Source organism: Saccopteryx bilineata, chromosome 6 (genome assembly GCF_036850765.1).
Source record: "Saccopteryx bilineata isolate mSacBil1 chromosome 6, mSacBil1_pri_phased_curated, whole genome shotgun sequence".
Taxonomy (NCBI): domain Eukaryota; kingdom Metazoa; phylum Chordata; class Mammalia; order Chiroptera; family Emballonuridae; genus Saccopteryx; species Saccopteryx bilineata.
The window spans coordinates 137,722,067-137,740,111 of NC_089495.1; positions in this window are offsets into that span (position 1 = coordinate 137,722,067).

The window sequence follows — 18,045 nt, forward strand, 5'->3', positions numbered from 1 at the left end:
ATACCCCAAGGACACCATAGAACGGTTCCAGAAGGAGAAAAGCAGCATTGTTCACAATAGTGAAGATCTGGAAACAGCCCAAGTGTCCATCAGAGGACGAGTAGATTAAAAAGCTTTGGTACATATATACTATGGAATACTACTCAGCCATAAGAAATGATGACATCGGATCATTTACAATAACATGGATGGACCTTGATAACATTATACGGAGTGAAATAAGTAAATCAGAAAAAACTAAGAACTATATGAACCCATACATAGATGGGACATAAAAATGAGACTTAGAGACATGGACAAGAATGTGATGGTAACAAAGGGAGGGGTGGAGGGGTGAGGAGGGGGCGAGGAAGGAGAGGGAGGGGGTAGGGGAAGGGGAGGGGCACAAAGAAAACCAGATAGAATGTGACAAAAGACAATTTGACTTTGGGTGAGGGGTATGCAGCATAATCAAATGTCAAAATAATCTGGAGATGTTTTCTCAGAACATATGTACCCTGATTTATCAATGTCACTGCATTAAAATTAATAAAAATAAGATAATAATAATAATAATAATGTTGACTCATCAGGCCAGGTTTTATCCAAACCCATTTAATTGACTTTGATTTCTTAAAAACTTATTTATATATGTGCTACTTCCAAAAACAACGTGTCGCAATGGAATGCGAGTGTAACACCTGCACAGTAACATCAACTTGTCACTTTCCATCAACTGGGTTGCTGTGGGTAATTTTGTCAACCTACCTGTCATAGACAATTCTCTATTATCCATTCATATAGGTGCCATGGCCAATGTTTTACTTTCTAGATCCTCACTCTGGGCATTTTCAATATCTACTCTGTGTAGACTAAAGAATTTAATTAATTGTTTTATTTAAAGTTAAAATTTAAGGTAATATTCAGTTTACATTACCTATTATCTATAAGTCATTGCCTACATTACCTAAAAGGCATGATTTATAATGCATTATAAAGGTGAATTATTACTACCTGGCAGGTATTGTTTAATAAGCTACTTCTTCGGTCAAATTTTCATGCTGGGGAAGGCAATGAGCCCAGAGCCAGGTTCTGTGTGATCCCAGCCCTCCTGCCTTGACCCTGTGCTCTTTCTCAGTAGTGGGCATCAGGATGAAGTGGGCATTGGGACCTACCTAGTGGTTCCGGATGTTGTGCCAGCACAACAGTCCCTTCCAGGCATTCCCCTTGGTCTCTATTCCTGTGCATTCCTGCGCATTCATTGAGAGGCACAGGAGACAGTGAGCATGCTGAGAAAGGTGGGCGGCAGGCTTTGCTGTTTAAGGGACCCTCCCAGCTTGTGCCTGGAAGTGCCCACTCTTAGGCTTTCTGTGTTCACCCCGGGGAGGCCAGGGGCTACTTCACTAGGTCCTGTGGCTGCGTTGGGCTGTCAGGCAGGTAGCTAGGCGCTCGCATTCACCCTCCCGTCCTTCTCCACCTGGGTAATGGACAATGCAAGGATACTCACTGAGTGCCTTCAATAAATAAATAAATAAATAAATAAATAAATAAAATAGAAGAACTTTAGAGTTTCCAGGACACCAAATTTTGCATAACCCTCGATTCCCCTGGTCCAGTTTCTCTGGGAGGAACTATTCTCCTGAACTCTTCATGCTTCTTCCTCTCAGCAAGTGCCCCCCATCCCTACACTCTTGTTAAGGATTTTATGGTTTCTCCAGGAAAAAAATCATGTAAACAGATTTTAAATAAACAGAATTCTTTCGGGTTAGCCATTTCGTATCTTAGCCCAGAGGTGGGTAAGTAATTCATGAAGCCACAAAACAACCACCATGGGGGGGGGGGGGGGGGTGGAAAGCAATGCTTACTCCCGTTCTTTCCCACCTCGCAGGTCCTTCCAAAGCAGCAGTTCTCAACCTGTGGGTCGCGACCCCGGCGGGGGTCGAATGACCAAAACAGAGGGGTCGATGGTTTTAGGCGACCCCTCTGTTTTGGTCGTTCGACCCCGGCCGGGGTCGCGACCCACAGGTTGAGAACCGCTGTTCTAGAGTCTTGTGGGGGTGCCCTGAGCTCACAAAAGCCGCCTCATTGGTTTCTTGACCTTAGGCTTTTCTTCTTGTTGGCCAAGACTACCAAATGCACAAACAGTTGCATTTAAGAATAGAGCAAAATTCTTGTCCTGGGTCTGACATACTAAACCACTGACAGAGATGTATTCCCAGGACAGTTTTTTTAAAGTCTGTCTACAAACAGCACCCGGATTAAATGCATCTGTGGAGCCTGAACCCGGGATGGGACAGGCCTGGAGGATCCCAGCCAGGGCTGCACACATGTCAGGAGGTCTAGACAGCTGCCCTTCTAATTCTGGAAGTGCAGGCAGCAAGTAAACCAACACAAGGCATCCTGGTAGACTGTCTATTGTGGATGCATTAGGTAAGTGTGATATATTTACGAATCCAAAACGGCTTAGTCATTCCGTAAAACCAGAGTTAAAAAGCCACATGAGACTTATTCACATTGTTTCCGCCTTTTACACAAAGGAAGGTTGATATCATGTCCATGAATGAAATATGTCTTTACCAAGTGAGAAGAGATTCTCTGCATTTAATTAGCAAATGGCAATGCCGCTGTTCAATCATCTACACAGACAGATGTGACCTAATTGCATCCTTGCCCTCATGGCGGATGCTCAGTGTTCCCTGCTCTTGTTGGTAATCCCAGGGCATGTTCACTAGGATACAGGAACCTTCTCTCTGGGCCTGGCATTCAATCCTAACTGTATTATGTTTGTGATTTAAAAACAGTTAAGGAGGGTACAGGCATTTCTTCCCACACTTGTGCTTATGGTGACAGCACATATGTTAACTCTTTCTAGTTTTGGACGAGAGTGGGTGAGGATGATACTTATTGCTGGCCAGATTCTGTGGGGTTTTTGTGTTTCTATTTTTTTTGTAATTGATATAACATATATCTTCTTATAAAAGGGTAACAGCCTACAATTTTATACTGGGAGGGGATTTTTGCACACACACACACACACACACACACACAAATTGTGGATATAGAATGGAATACCATACCGCCAATACATGAGGTTTATGAAAGGAGGTACATAAATATATTTTTAAGTAAAAAATCTCTTATAAAGAATATGCTGTAAATATACATAGTTGAGATTATGTCATATATAAATAATTGTATAATCTTATACATGATTAATCTTATACATTTATATGGGTGTATATCTACCTAGCTATCTACATATATAAGCAATGATTATGTCCAGTGGGAAGACTGGGGTGACTTTTACTTTTAAACAGATTTTAAAAATAAATTCGTATATACTAACATATGTTCTTATAGTTTCTGAATTTTTATAGGGACACCTTATTTTTTTAAGCAAAAATATTTGTTAAGTATCATATTTCAAATAAAACATATGTATTTGTGCAGTCCCCATTAGCCATAAACAAAGGGAAATTGCCCACTTCTCTCATTCTGAGGACATTTTTACCTTCCAGTTATTCAAAAACACAACCCTCATTAAAAGAGAAGTGAGAGAGATTTCCCAAGAGGCTTAGGAAACCCTTTCTTCCTTGTGACTTAAGATGTTAAAATCAGACTATGAAACACAGCCCAGGGGGGAGCATGGGGGCTCCGTCACTGTGAATGTTTTTCCTTTTCCACATTCGACCACATTTTGGCATATTATAAGCAGCCATTAGAAATAAATTGAGTCTCTATGTTCTTGTTGCCACCACAGTTCACTGAGAAGTAAGAGGCTAGGTCAATCCAACGTGCTGGCAAAGCACAGATGCGACGAGGCAAAGGTAGGGACCCGCCCGGTGGTCTACGGGCCAATAGGTTGCATGGCATCACTTCTGCTTCTCCTTTAGAAGGTACATACTACTCCCTAGGGACCCCACCAAATGAGCTGGTGGTACGGGTGCACGTTTCCTGACTCAACAGGAAAAGCTCACACAGCCTCCTTGCTCTGTCCACAGAGAGCAACGCAAATTCAACAGACCACAATCCTTGGCCAGAGTGTGTGTATGTGTGTGTGTGTGTGCGTGCATGTGCGTGCGCGAATGTGCGTGTGTGTTGCTTTGTTGCTTTACAGCGGTGTTTCCCAACGTGGGGCCCACGCCCCACAGGGGGGCAATTCGATAGTTAAGGGGGGCAATTTGAAAATGCACTCGACACGACATTAACTCTTTCGCCCCGGGCCATTTAAATGCAATGCTAGATATCAGTGCCAAATTTAACAAAAAATGCAATTCTTAAATAATTGCAGTAAAAAATTATTAAGTATAATTTCATTTGACGAGACCAAAATATCAACTGGGTGATTGGCGTCGTCAGGTAAACTTCGTCCTGGGTTCACCGCGGAGTGTGCCGTCTGCCGCGGGGAACCCTAGACGTTTTAAAAACTCGCTAAACAATGCAGTTATTCTCACCTAATTGGCCCACCGCAACTTCTGTAGTGTTTCACATCATTCAGTTGGTGTTAATTTGAAATAAGTGTCAGTCAAAACTGTTGTAAAAGCTCGTTGATTTAATAAATATACATATATATATTGCATAGATATAATTGATAAGTATTTGCTTTTATTTTTATCAATATTAAACTCTTTATTAAGTACTTCTTGCATCGGGGCTAGAAAGCACTAATATTTTATAAATATTATTAGGGCTATAATAGTGCATGCACGACAATTTTAATTTTAGAAGCATAACTTTTCAGAAAATTTTGTCAAGTGGAAAAAATATAGATACCTTTTGATTTGCGGTGGTAGTGTAGCAAATGTGTTATATACATTTAAATAAATATGAATTTTTAGTATACGTTTACTCTATGTCACATTGAATATATTTTAACACATATTTTAATATTAGTTTTTAATTGATCTTATTTTTATTTCTTATAGCCCATAGTAAAATGAGTGGTGCAAGCAAGAAAAAAACTCGTCAATATTCGGAGGAATATTTAAAATTTGGGTTCATACCCACTGTTCACGATGAGCGGATTCCTTTTTGTCTTTTATGCCAGCAATGCTTGACCAACAAATCAATGAAACGAGGTCGTCTTGAGGCGCATTTGAAGGCGAAACATAGTGCTCATATTAATCCAGATTTGAGTTACTTTAAAACTTTAAAGAAAAATGTTGAAAAAAGAACAACATTAAAGTCTCTATTTACTGCTCATACTTCAACTAATAATCGTGTTCTTGAGGCTAGTTATCAAATTTCTTTATTCATCGCTAAAACTGGAGAAAATCACACTATAGGAGAGAATTTAATAAAACCGTCAATATCAGCATTTCTTAAAAAGGTTCTTGAAAAAGATGACAAAGATGTAAAAGCTATGCCACTCAGTAACAATTCTGTTAGCAGAAGAATAGACAAAATGAGTGAGGATATTGAAAAACAACTTATTGAAAAGCTGAAAACAAGAAAATTCTCCTTGCAGATGGAAGAATCAACTTTGAGAGACAGTGAGGCAGTATTGATAACTTACATGATAAAGGACATTTTGCTGAAGAAATGTTGTTCTGTAAAAGATTAGAAAGCACCACTACCTCCAAAGATATATATAATAAGCTAAAAAAACTACTTAGATGTCAATGATATACCAATGAAAAAATATAACATCTTGTGCTGCAGATGGTGCTCCCAATATGATGGGCAAGAAAAATGGCTGCTTAAAATTGATGAAAGATGCGAATCCAGAAATGATTCTTGTGCATTGTGTTATTCATAGGGAAAACTTGGTAGCTAAAAACATCTCGCCTGTTCTGAATGAAGTATTACATACAGTAATAAAGTGTGTTAATGCTATTAAAGCTAGTGCCAAATGTGAGCGTCTTTTCAAGCTATTTTGTGAAGAACAAAATGAAGACCATGTGAGACTTTTACTTCATACTGAAGTAAGATGGCTATCTAAAGGAAACTGTTTGAAAAGATTTATGGAACTGTTTGATACTCTTAGTGATTTTTTAAGCGACAAACCTGAAATGAAGTATCTGTTAACAATAGATGGTAAAGCATTTGTGAGTTATTTAGCCCATATCTTTGAAAAACTAAATATATTAAATAAGCAACTTCAAGGAACAAATAAAACTCTTGTCGATGCAAAAGCAAAGATATTTGGTTTCATTACCAATATTGAGTTATGTCAGAAACATATTAACAACAAAAACTTTAAACAGTTTCATTGGCTCCAAAAATGTGAAGTAACTGATACCGCTTTACTTGTTATTGTCAATCATTTGAATATTCTATCGGTTGATTTAAAAGAAAGATTTTCTGATTTAAAACAAATTGATTTCCCAACATGGATGATGCAGCCAATGTTAGTGGGTTTGTCTGATATATCAAATATGCAGTATCAAGAAGAACTCGCAGAATTGCAAAATGATGAGTCAGTTAAAGCTTTATTTAATATCAAAGGAGCGATGGCATGGCTTTGTGAGGAAACAGAAATCAAATACCCAAATTCAACCAAATGTGCAAGAAAACTATTGCTACCGTTTCCATCTTCATTTTTAGCTGAATGTGGATTTAGTGCTGTAAATGATTTACTGGTAAAAAAAAGAAATCGGCTGGATATAACACAACGTGGAGACTTGAGACTAAAGCTAACCAAATTGGAACCTAATATAAAATCTCTGTGCAGCAAGCATCAAGCGCAAGGATCACACTAAATTAAAATAATAAATTAATATAGAAAAATCTGTATTAAAATTATTTGGAATTTAAATTTCTGTTTTTCATTATATGTTTTGAAATTTTACTTACTGTGTTTTGTTAACAATTTCATAGTGATTTCTTCCTAGAACCTATCATTTATGTTTATTAAGTGAACAAATCAATTTTTTAATGTTAAAAATTATGTATGTTACATAGGGGGGGACATAAAAATTTTAGAAAGGTTAAGGTGGGGCATGGCACAAAAAAGGTTGGAAAACACTGGTCTAGAAGCATCTTTGTCATTCTCTTGAATAGAATATAAACTATCTGGGGCTTTGTAAAAAGTATTAAAAAATTTCTCAGTTCATAGGGATTCCTGGAAGACATTAGACTTCCTGGCTCTTTACTGTGTGGATGTTTCTGAAAGAGCTTGACCTCTAGGGACACATGTGCAGGGCCTGGCCTGGCCCTTACCTTAGTTCTGGGTCCTCTACCTACGACTACATTTCACTCTGACCCTGTGAGCACGAACGTGGATTTTTGTTTGTTTGTTGGTTAATCTCAGCCCTCTCCAGGGTATGTATCAGAGCCCTCCCCCCCTCTTTTTAGCAATGGGTATCCATTTCTACTTTGGAATGACAGGGGAATGGAAAAAAAAAGAGAGGAAAGGAAGCAGGAAGGAAAGAAGGAAGGGAAGGAGGAAGGGAGGGAGGGAAGAAGGAAGAAAGGAAGGGAGAGTGAGAAGGAGGGAGAAAGAGAGGAATGAGGGAGGGAGAGGCAGAGAGACAGACAGAGGGAGGGAGAGATTTTTAGCCAGTAGGTTCTTTCCAGCAAATGGCTGTTAAAAAAATAAAAGCTCCAAAGGGTAGATATTGATTATTTACCAGCTGAGACCATCCGTGGAACATTATTTCCATTCTGTGATTACCTCTAAGCGACTCGTGCCAGCGTAGTTGGGTTCTGAGCCCCCGAGTAGATGAGCGTGTCCCGAAATTATTTTGAGTAACTTAATTCCCACCTTCCTGCACATCTCTTCTTTACACACTGTGCAGAGGGAAACACGGAAGAGAAACAACAACAAAAAATTGAACAAGGTCTGTGCCAGCTGTTAGAGGAGAAGGCATTGTTTGCCTGCATTTAAGGAGAAAAGGGCACCAGTTGGCAGCCCGGGGTGCCACCATGTCGCCGAAGCTAATGATCATCCTGAGAATTGAAGAATTGAGCTGTAGGGCGAGGTGCCCATTGACCGACCCTGGCCGCTCTGGCTGACAGGTGCTAATGGGAGGCGGCAGGACACAGCTGCCTTAACAGGAATGCCATTATCCTTGGCCGGGTATTGATTCACCCTGTGGGATGTTTCCTTTCCGGCTGTGTTAATTTTCAGAGTGCACATTTGCCTCGTTTTGGGCGCAGCCAGAGGTGCTGGGGCCAGCGTAACGGGCACTGCCTTCCGCATGCAGAGGTTGGTTCTGTTGGCGGAGGGCGGGGGCACACTCTAATTATAGTGCTCGCTCGGGGACAGGTCTTCAAGAATAGCTTTGCCACGAATATAATTGTCCACGGTGCATGGCGAATTAATGACATGAGGCGCATTTTGGAAGGTTTCTTTTTTTCTCTCCCTATTATATAAAAAGGTAGTTCTCATTTCAAAACTTGATAAGAGAAAACCAAAGGAAGGGAACCAACAGTTGGGATGTTGGCTAACCTACTTAACTTAAATATTTGAATCTCTTTGTTTACAATTAGGTCTTCTAAAAAAAAAATCTTTTAGAGATCAGAGAGAGGTGATCTTTGCCTTCGGCTATACTCAGTGGGTTGTGTTGAAGGGCAGTAAATATGTAGGTGAGTTGGGTTTATTCTAGTTGAACTGATGGAATATAACATTTAAAGATTCATCACTGCAGCCCTGGCTGATTGGCTCAGCAGTAGAACGTCGGCCTGGTGTGTGGAAGTCCCAGTTTGATTCCTGGCCAGGGCACACAGGAGAAGTACCCATCTGCTTCTCCACCCTTCTTCCTCTCTCTATCTCTCTCTTCCCCTCCCACAGCCAAGGCTCCATTGGAGCAAAGTTGGCCTGGGTGCTGAGGATGGCCTCTACCTCAGGTGCTAGAATGGCCCCAGTTGCAACTGAGCAATGCCCCAGATGGGCAGAGCATCGCCTCCTGGTGGGCATGCCGGGTGGATCCCAGTTGGGCACATGCGGGAGTCTGTCTCTCTGCCTCCCTGCTTCTAACTTCAGAAAAATACAAACAAACAAACAAACAAATGATACATCACTGCATAGGTAAGTCAAAGCAGGTTGTACTTTGAAATCATATATGCTATAGACCCAACTCTGGGAGGTAGAGGGCATTTAATGGTCATCTCATTGGACTCTGTTGCGCAACATCCAGTCTGTGATATTTACTGCATCGTGACCTGTTAGGGTTTTTCTTACAGGGAACAAAAACCTGTTTTTCTGTATACTTTATGCAAGGGCCACTTAGGTGTACGTTTTGTATGTCAGGACAGAGGCACTTTAGGTACGTGTAAATCCTTGTACATTTTAGTTTACAATTTGCAACATTTTTTTGCCAGTTGCTGTGTCTGTGTTTTCTCACAACAGCTGCACGAGACCTTCCTTACCTTGGAGGGGACATGAGTCACACACATGTCACTCCTGGTGCTCAGCCTCTATCTAGCCCTATCCCTGCGAGCTACCGCACCCTCAGCACTTCATGCACACTTCTGAGGCACGCAGGCTTTCAGCATTTCCGGTTCCTTTGCAGTCCCTTTCTCCAGAGAGTGAGCCTGAGCATGGAGGGACCTGGGCTCCACACTGGGATAGGAGGCTGCTCTGCTCACCCCCCCTCCACCTCAGTGGTGAGTGCTGCTCTACAGAAATTGATCTCTGTTCCCATTTGTGGTGCTTCTGTCCAGCAAGGAGAATCCCTTTCAGACCTTAAACTTAGCGAATGGCAGAAAGTGGGCTAGGGATGGCCAGTTGGTCTGAGGAGGTCAGGATGGTTCTCCTAAGGATGGTGTGATCTGTCCCCCATCACAAGTTCAGTGTCTTCTACATTCCCCATTTCACGTGGTCATGGGAGAGCTCAGGCTCCCTGCTTCCAGCACTACAGCCCATGGGAGAGAATGGGGACTGAGGGATTGGAGCACGGCCGCCCGGGACCTGCAGAAGAACCCACGCCTGTCTTGGGCAGAAACATGTCACGTCTCTTTGAGACTAGAAGCTGCAGCCCGTTTTTAATGCATTGCGTTTTTTTGTGGTTATACAAGTCATTATGTCGCTTTTGTAGGGAATTAAAAAATATATGAAACATATGACAATCAGCCCTAATTTTGCTATTCAGAGATAATAACCATCATTACTATTTTGATAATTTCTGTCCATTTCTAATTAAACAATTTTTTGTGTCTTTTTTATCATTTGCTGTTTTGCCAAAAAAAACATTTCCTCGCAGTACTAGAAGCTCCTTAGGCATGTACTCACCGAAGGCAGGGTAATATTCAGGGCAGGAAGGGAGAGAGGAGGTTGTCCATCTGCACAAACCTGGAGTCCAGTGGACAGAGGGACACATTGGACAAAGGGAGGCATTCCCCACAGCAGGTGGGAGACACTGATGGACAATGTCTGTGTGGCCTTTATGAGAGACCTACCACTCTGTTTGGCTCAATGAAATGGAGAGTAGGAGTTTCAGAGTGATCACATCTCTGAAGGGAACAGGTCGATTGGTCTAGAACCGTGATGGCAAACCTATGACACACGTGTCAGCACTGACACGCGTAGCCATTTTTGATGACACACGGCTGCATATGGCTGTATACCAGAGAAGTATGGGGCCACATGCCAAGAAGGACATTTTATCCTCGGCTCCTGCACGGCCAGGTGCAGTAGCCAAGGATAAAACATTTGCTGTAGTGTAGACACTCTGTGCCGGAGGTCTGTAGGTCAAAACAACAAAACTCCAGCACAGAATGTCTAGTTCTGGGACTTCCGGTTAGGCCGCTAGGGGATCTTTGACTTCACTTCCGGCTGGTGGAGCAGGGAGCAGCGGAATGCCATGGGGGACGCATCTCTGGGGGCCTTGTGATCGCCATTACCAGCAACCACATAACCATAACAATCATCATCCAATCTGCTGTTCTGGGGTGTCGTGGATTTCTAATTGACCATCATTATTGAGATAAGTGAGGGGGAGGCTGGGGAGGCAAGGGCCTGTGCTATGGGTGCCATTTCCCGCCACTAGAAATAGCGGCAGCCATCTTAATTTACATAAGATGCAACTTGCAAAATTTCAAGACAGCATCTGGGCTCAGGTGTTTGTCAACTTGAAGTCAAAGCTTGAGAATCTGGAAAGGTGCCGCTTGGAGAATCAAGAGGAGTGCCACTATGAACAGGAAATTTGGAGCGCCTATAACCGATTACCAGACACTTTTAGCACCCTGAAAAATATAGCAATGGCTTTACTCACAATTTTTCCCTCTACATACTTTTGTGAGACCTTATTCTCAGTGTTAAATAATATCAAAACCAACAAAAGACAGATTGATAGATAAGTTAGTAGTGCTTGCTTGGGCTTAAAGTGTACAAAATACCAACCTTTAATTGAAGAATTAGCCAATGAATTTCAGCAACAAAAAAGTCACTTATAGGCAGGTTAGTTAAAGAATTCCCCCTCTCTCTCACTTAGTTTACGGTACCCCACACAGGTTAAATAATATCAAGACCAACAAAAGAAACCGAATGACAGGTGAACAAAGAAGTCACTAAGCAGGTAAGTTAAATAATTAGATTTATTAAATACAGTTATATATTACAATTATACATTTTTGTTATTTAAACTATAAATATCGCAAAATTATGTTTTTTTTTCTTGAAGTGACACACCACCTGAATTATGCTCAGTTTTTTGACGAATTTTGACACACCAAGCTCAAAGGATTGCCCAGCACTGATCTAGAAGGAAGGGTGGGGAACACTGCTGCCCTGTAGACACTGGTCCTGGAGCACTCAAGAGGAGGAAGCTGAAACAACCTTCCACAGGACACAGCAGAGCCCTCAGACCTCTGCTGGAGAGTGCGGAGGAAGTGCTCAGAGGTAATGCCCTCATATTCTGATCCCCAGCTACCCACACTCAGCCCTCTGTCCATGCCATCAGAAGGCACGTGCCCTTTGCAGATTCACTCCAAACACAAGTGGAGAGTTAGAACACGAAAAGCAAAAGGCATACAGCGAATACATACCAGAAACGATGATACCACAAAGGTAGGGAAAGGGATAAGCAAATAGCTCATCATGGAGTCAAACATACTATAATATCCAAAATATGACCTCTTAAGAGGAAAACTCACAAGAGAAATGTAGGACCTCAAAGTAGAGATCATAAAAGAAAGAAAATAATCAAAATCATTATGGAAACAAAACTCATTAAAAGAAAGAAAGAAACAAACAAACTATATACATATATATATATGTATATGTATATGGCAAAAGACACATTCTGGGACTGAAAATATAAGTTGAGAAAACCAGCAAAATAAAGTACCAAAGAAACAAATTACAGAGGGTTAGAGGTAGAGGTTATTAGTAGTGAAGACAAAGGAATTCCAAATAAGTATAGTTGTGCCTGGAAAAGAAAAGGAAAATTGTAAGGCAAAAATTTAATATTATATTTTAAAATTTATGACTCTTTTTTAGAAATTGTAATTCCCAGATTGACAGAGTACATCATATCCCTGGAAGAACACGTTTAGAACCGAAGTACCCTCACCTGTTTTACTGGAGGTAACAGAGGTAGTTCTATGCACACAGGAAAGTTCAGGTTATTGATAAGCCATAAAAAGGCAGGGTATCCCTGGACCTTCTTATAGAATTCAAATGTGAAAGGTAGTGGGACAATGTTTACAAAGTTCTTAGAAATGAAACTGTGACTCAGATGTTTACATGCCCACTCGTTATTCAGATATAAAGACAACAGAGATGATATCTCAAGCATTCAAGAACTCAAGTTATAACTCCCAACAGTCCTTCTAAAAACAAAAATCTGTAAGGGAATGAGTTGTAGGCAAACAGATGATTAGAGATCTTAACATGAAAGAGGAGAAGGAGGAACGAGGAGAGAGAGAGGGAGAAAAAGAGGGTGGGAGAAAGGAAAGGAAAACTGGTGGCAGCCTTGAGTTCTCTGAAATGAGACATGAAGTTGGATGACTACGGAGAGTATGATTAGACAATAGAGTGTAAATATTATAAAATAGTTTAAAAATAAGCTAACAAAACATTGAGTTTGGGGAGAGGAAAAGATGGAGATATTTAAGGAATATATACAAATAAAGACATATAAAAAGAATTAGTTATCTTTCATCATTGTTAACTTTTCTATGTATAAAAGTTCTTTGGCTATTATTTTTACTTGTGACTTTTCTTTTTCTATAGGATCTGTAGTGATATCTCCTTTCATTTCTAGTATTGATATTTTGCATATTTGCTCTTTTTTTCTGTTCAGTTTGGCTAGTGATTTATCAATTTTATTGATATTTTTATAAACCAATTTTTAGTTTCATTGGTTTTCTATTTTCAATTTTTTTGATTTCTGCTTTAAAAAGTCACTTCCTTTAAGATTTCAGTATAATTTGCTCTTTGTTTTCTAGTTTACAGGGTTAGAAAATAAAATTATTTATTTTACTTAAGACCTTTCTTCTTTTCTAATATAAGCATTTAATGCTATAAAATTATTTCTAAATATTGTTTTACTTATAAGCTGCAATCCAGAAATTTTAATGTTGGTTTTCAATTTTCATTCAGTTTAAAGTATTTTCTAATTTCTGTTTAATTTTTTCTTTGCTGGGTCATTCATAACTGTTTGATATGATTTTCAAGTATTTGAAGATCTTCTGAATGTCTTTGTTATTAATTTATAGTTTAATTCCATTGTGTTCATAAAAGATACTTTGTACAATTTCAATTCTCTTGAAAATTTTGAGACGTATTTTCTGGCTCATCATATAATCTATTTTTGAATTTCCATGTTGTTGAATGGAGTGGTCTATGAATATTAATTAGGTCAATTTGACTGATAGTTTTGATCAGGTCTTCTGTGTGCTTATTATTATTATTATTATTATTTTTACAGAGACAGTGAGAGTCAGAGAGAGGAATAGATAGGGACAGACAGGCAGGAACGAAGAGAGATGAGAAGCATCAATCATCAGTTTTTTGTTGTGACACCTTAGTTGTTCATTGATTGCCTTCTTATATGTGCTTTGACCACGGGGCTTCAGCAGACTGAGTAATGCCTTGCTCAAGCCAGCGACCTTGGGTCCAAGCTGATGAGCCCTGCTCAAACCAGATAAGCCTGCGCTCAAGCTGGCAACCTCGGGGTCTAGAACCTGGGTCTTCCGCATTCCAGTCTGATGCGCTATCCACTGCGCCACCACCTGATCAGTCTGCTTATTGATTTTTTAGGTTGGTCTATCATTACTGAGTTGTTAAAGTCTCCAAGTATAATTATGGGTTTATTTATTTCACCTTTTAGTTCTATAAGTTTTGCTTTACACATTAAATTTTTATTGTATATCTACACATGTAGGATTTCTGTAGGCTACTTATTATTATTGTATATCCCTATGATAGTAATCTTTGTTTTGAATTACTGCCTTGGTGTTAACATAGCCACCCTCTCTCTATTTTATTTTATTGGAGTTGCATTTTTACTTTTACTTTTAATTTTTGATTTTATATTTAATTTAGATAAGATATCATATATGGTTGAGCCTTGTTTTTATTTAATCCAATCTAACAATAACTGCATTTAATCAGGGAGTTTTGCCCATCCACCTTTAGTGCAGTATTGAATATTTTTGAGATTAAGATTAAATCTCCTTTCTTGCTATTCATTATCTAGTTTTCATCTGTTTCTTACGTTTGTTACTACTCTTTGTTTGCTTGTTGCCTTTTGTGAATTAACTGAATTTTCTGTATAAATCTATTTTAGCGATAATTTGGATTAATAGTTGTTTCTCTTCTAATTTTTATTAGTGCTCTACAGTTCACATTATATGATTTTAATTTATTATAGTTTATATTCAAATAATACTTTACTACTAGTTTTAGCATAAGAATCTTATTACAATATACTTCCAATAACATCTTTATTTCTCTTGTGATATTATTTTCATACATTTATTTCTACATATGCCATAACCTTTATGATACACCACTGTGATCATATTGTTATTATTACTTTAGATAATCAATTATCATCTTTACCATTTTCAGCACTCACATACTATCTTACATGGCTATTCATTTGATGTTATTTTTTTCTTCTTTTTGAAGGAACACCTTTTAAACTTCTTGAAGAGCAGGTCTGATGGTAGTGAATCATCTCATATATTGGCTCAAAAATGTCTTCATTCTGTCTTCACCTTTGAAATACATTGCAGTTTTTGCTGGATAAAGAATTCTAGGTTGACAATTTTTCAAGATTTTAAATGTGTCTCTTCATTGTTTTTTGGCTTGCATAGTCTCTGTTGTGATAGCTGCTGTAATTTGTTTGGCTTGCATAATCTCTGTTGTGTTTTTTACTGTAATTGGTAACCCTGGCACTTCTTAAAATTGATCTTTTAAAATTGATTTTAGAGAGAGAAAGAGAGAACATCGAGACATTCCTGTTTCTTAGAATGAAAAAATCATTTTAATGGGAATCTGCACCTGTTAGTACCTCTTTCCTGGACCTCTGTTTAGAGAGACTTTGGGGGCCTCTGTTTATCTGTATCTGTTGGCATGTCTATGTGGATGACCTCCCAGCTCCAAGTCTGGGAAGCAGGAGGTGATGGAGGTACCCATGGGGCTCCTTGCAGTGTTAGACTCTGGGTCCCCAGCTTCCTAGCTTGTCTGCCTTTTTCTCTTCACTTTCAGAGCTCTCTTGTTTGTTTTCTATATCAAGTGCAGGGTTTTAGTTGTACTTGGTGGGAGAAATAGGAAGGAGAATGTGTACTCCATCTCCTTGGAAACAAAAGTCTCAGGAAGCTTATTTTTAAACTCTTTTAAAGCTGAATACAAGCATATTATAGTCTGGGGTTAGTTTAGTCCCGTGACTTGTGTCTTATCCTCCTGACGTTTGTACTTAATAACCTGTGAATTATAGCATCTTTCTATTTTGGCTGATGGGGACAAAAACTCTTTCCCCTAACACCTGGATTTGTTAATAATCTTGTTTAAGAATATCTTTGCTTTAATTTGATTTTTTTTATTAGTAGTATTTTTGGAGATTTTTCTTTCCAAAACTAAGTCTCTGCCCTATAATGCCTGTAACTTCACACAAGGTTTGGGTTTTGTGGCCCTTATGTGGTTTCTACAATATCTGTGGGAATCTTGAGGCTGCCTGGGGAGGTCTACATCTCCCCCGAGCTCCTCTTGCCCCGTGTTCCTGCTTCCCCTGGATTTTCACTGCTCACTTAGTGTGTCACTCCTGTGTTTGTGAGGTTTCCAGCATTTCACATATAGGTGGGGGACACTCCCAACATGGAGCACTACCGACTCAATGACAGGAAGCAGCAAATGATTCTAAAATTTGGGAAGAGCGAGGAGGAAGTTATAGCAGAGTAACGGCAGCTCATAGCAAGGCAGCCAGCAGTTTAAAATGTATCAGACTCCCCTACTCTCAACCACCTCCTGGCTGGTCCCAGCATTGGGGGGTTGTCTCTAATCCACCCTTGAATATGAGCTCAAGCGTTCCACCATGATGGTCAGCCCTCTCTTCCCAACTTCTCAGTCTCTCTTTCCTTCAATTTCTTCCTCCCAATTCCCTTTCATTTCCCAGGAGCCACACCTGGGCTCCATCACCCCAAGGTCACCCCTGCCCAGGGAACAGCCCCATCTTTCTCACTAACCATCTTCCAAAGACACTGACTGCTTCCTGGAAAGTATTTTTTTTCAGTCTTCTGGCTTGTCCATTGCAAACTCCAGGGGGTACCTCTCACATTTTCTCAGAAGATAGACTCTGAGCAAGTCCTGGATTTGACTGGTGTCTTTGTGTAGACATGAGCTCTTCGACTGTTAACATATGCCTTAAAAACATGCTTTTTGGTTTGCCATTTGTCTTAAAAATGTTTGTTGTTTCACCCTATACAATAGTCGTATACATAAAACTTGTATTTGAAGTTGTGTATTGATTTCTTGGACTTATTTAGAAAATCCTTCTCTGTCTAAAAGGTTGTAAACTATCACTTACCTTTCCTCCCAGTGCCTTTATTTTGTTGTCTTATTTTTATTATTTTTTAAATCTATGATCCTGTTGGAAACATTCTGGAGAAAGGAGGTGAGAACCTGCTTTCCTCGCTCACTTGCCAAGCAACTCGTCTGACACCATTTCCTGCTTCGAGAATCATTCTCTGTTGAGTTGAAATGCCACTTTTTTCCCCACATACTAAATTGCTATTTATATCTGAGTCTTGATCTGGATTCCAATTCAATATCACATTTTTTATCGGAACAACCCCTCCCCCAGTCCTGGGTCTTGAATGTGCTGATGGTGCCCATTAATACCTTAACATCAACGTCCTTCATAACATCTGCATGTTGAAAAATGAGATGCTCTATGCTCCCTACCCCAGTGGTCAGGTCATTTTGTCTCAGTAATTCTAAAGATACTGTCTTGGAGTTCAAGGTCCTCGACCACCGTACCGATACGGGATCTGAGCGTCCCCTGGGTCTGGCCCAGGCGTGTCATTGGTGGAGAAACTGAGGATATCACAAGGACAGATGAGGAGTCAGCATCAGGGCCAGAATTCAAGCCAAGTTCGTGCACCTTTCAAATGCACTCTGCTTTTCCTCGTCATCATCACGTCTGTGGTGTCACACGTCGCTGTTTTTTTTTATTGTTTTCCTTAGCTAGCTGGGCTGGCCACCTCTTCTCCACCCCGGTGCATGCTGCACACACCTCCCAGAATGACCTTGGCAGAGTGGAAACTGCAAGACAGAGGAGAGGATGGCCTGTTGCCTGTGTGAAGTCCAGTGTGTTGCTGCCACATGGCTCTTTCCTGAGCTATTAGATGAGTAAGAAGACTGTGAGCTCAGGGCCACCTGGGAGCCCAGGCCGCCTCGCTCCAAGGGCGCACTGACCCAATGTGAATTGAGGTAGGGTGGGGTGTTCTCCCGTTCCTGATGCAGGACCCCGGCGACCCCAGCTGGCTCAGACCCAGTGGGCAGAATGGTGTGGCAGCACCGGGCCCAGGAAGCAATGGCTAATGCTGAGGATGGTGGAGATAGGGCAGATAACAGCCCTGCAAGTGGTTCCTGGGGGACAAACACACTGGCTTCCTGTGCCAACGATGAGGTTAGAAGCTCAAGGTGTGCGAGCAGGTGAGCAAGGATGCACATGT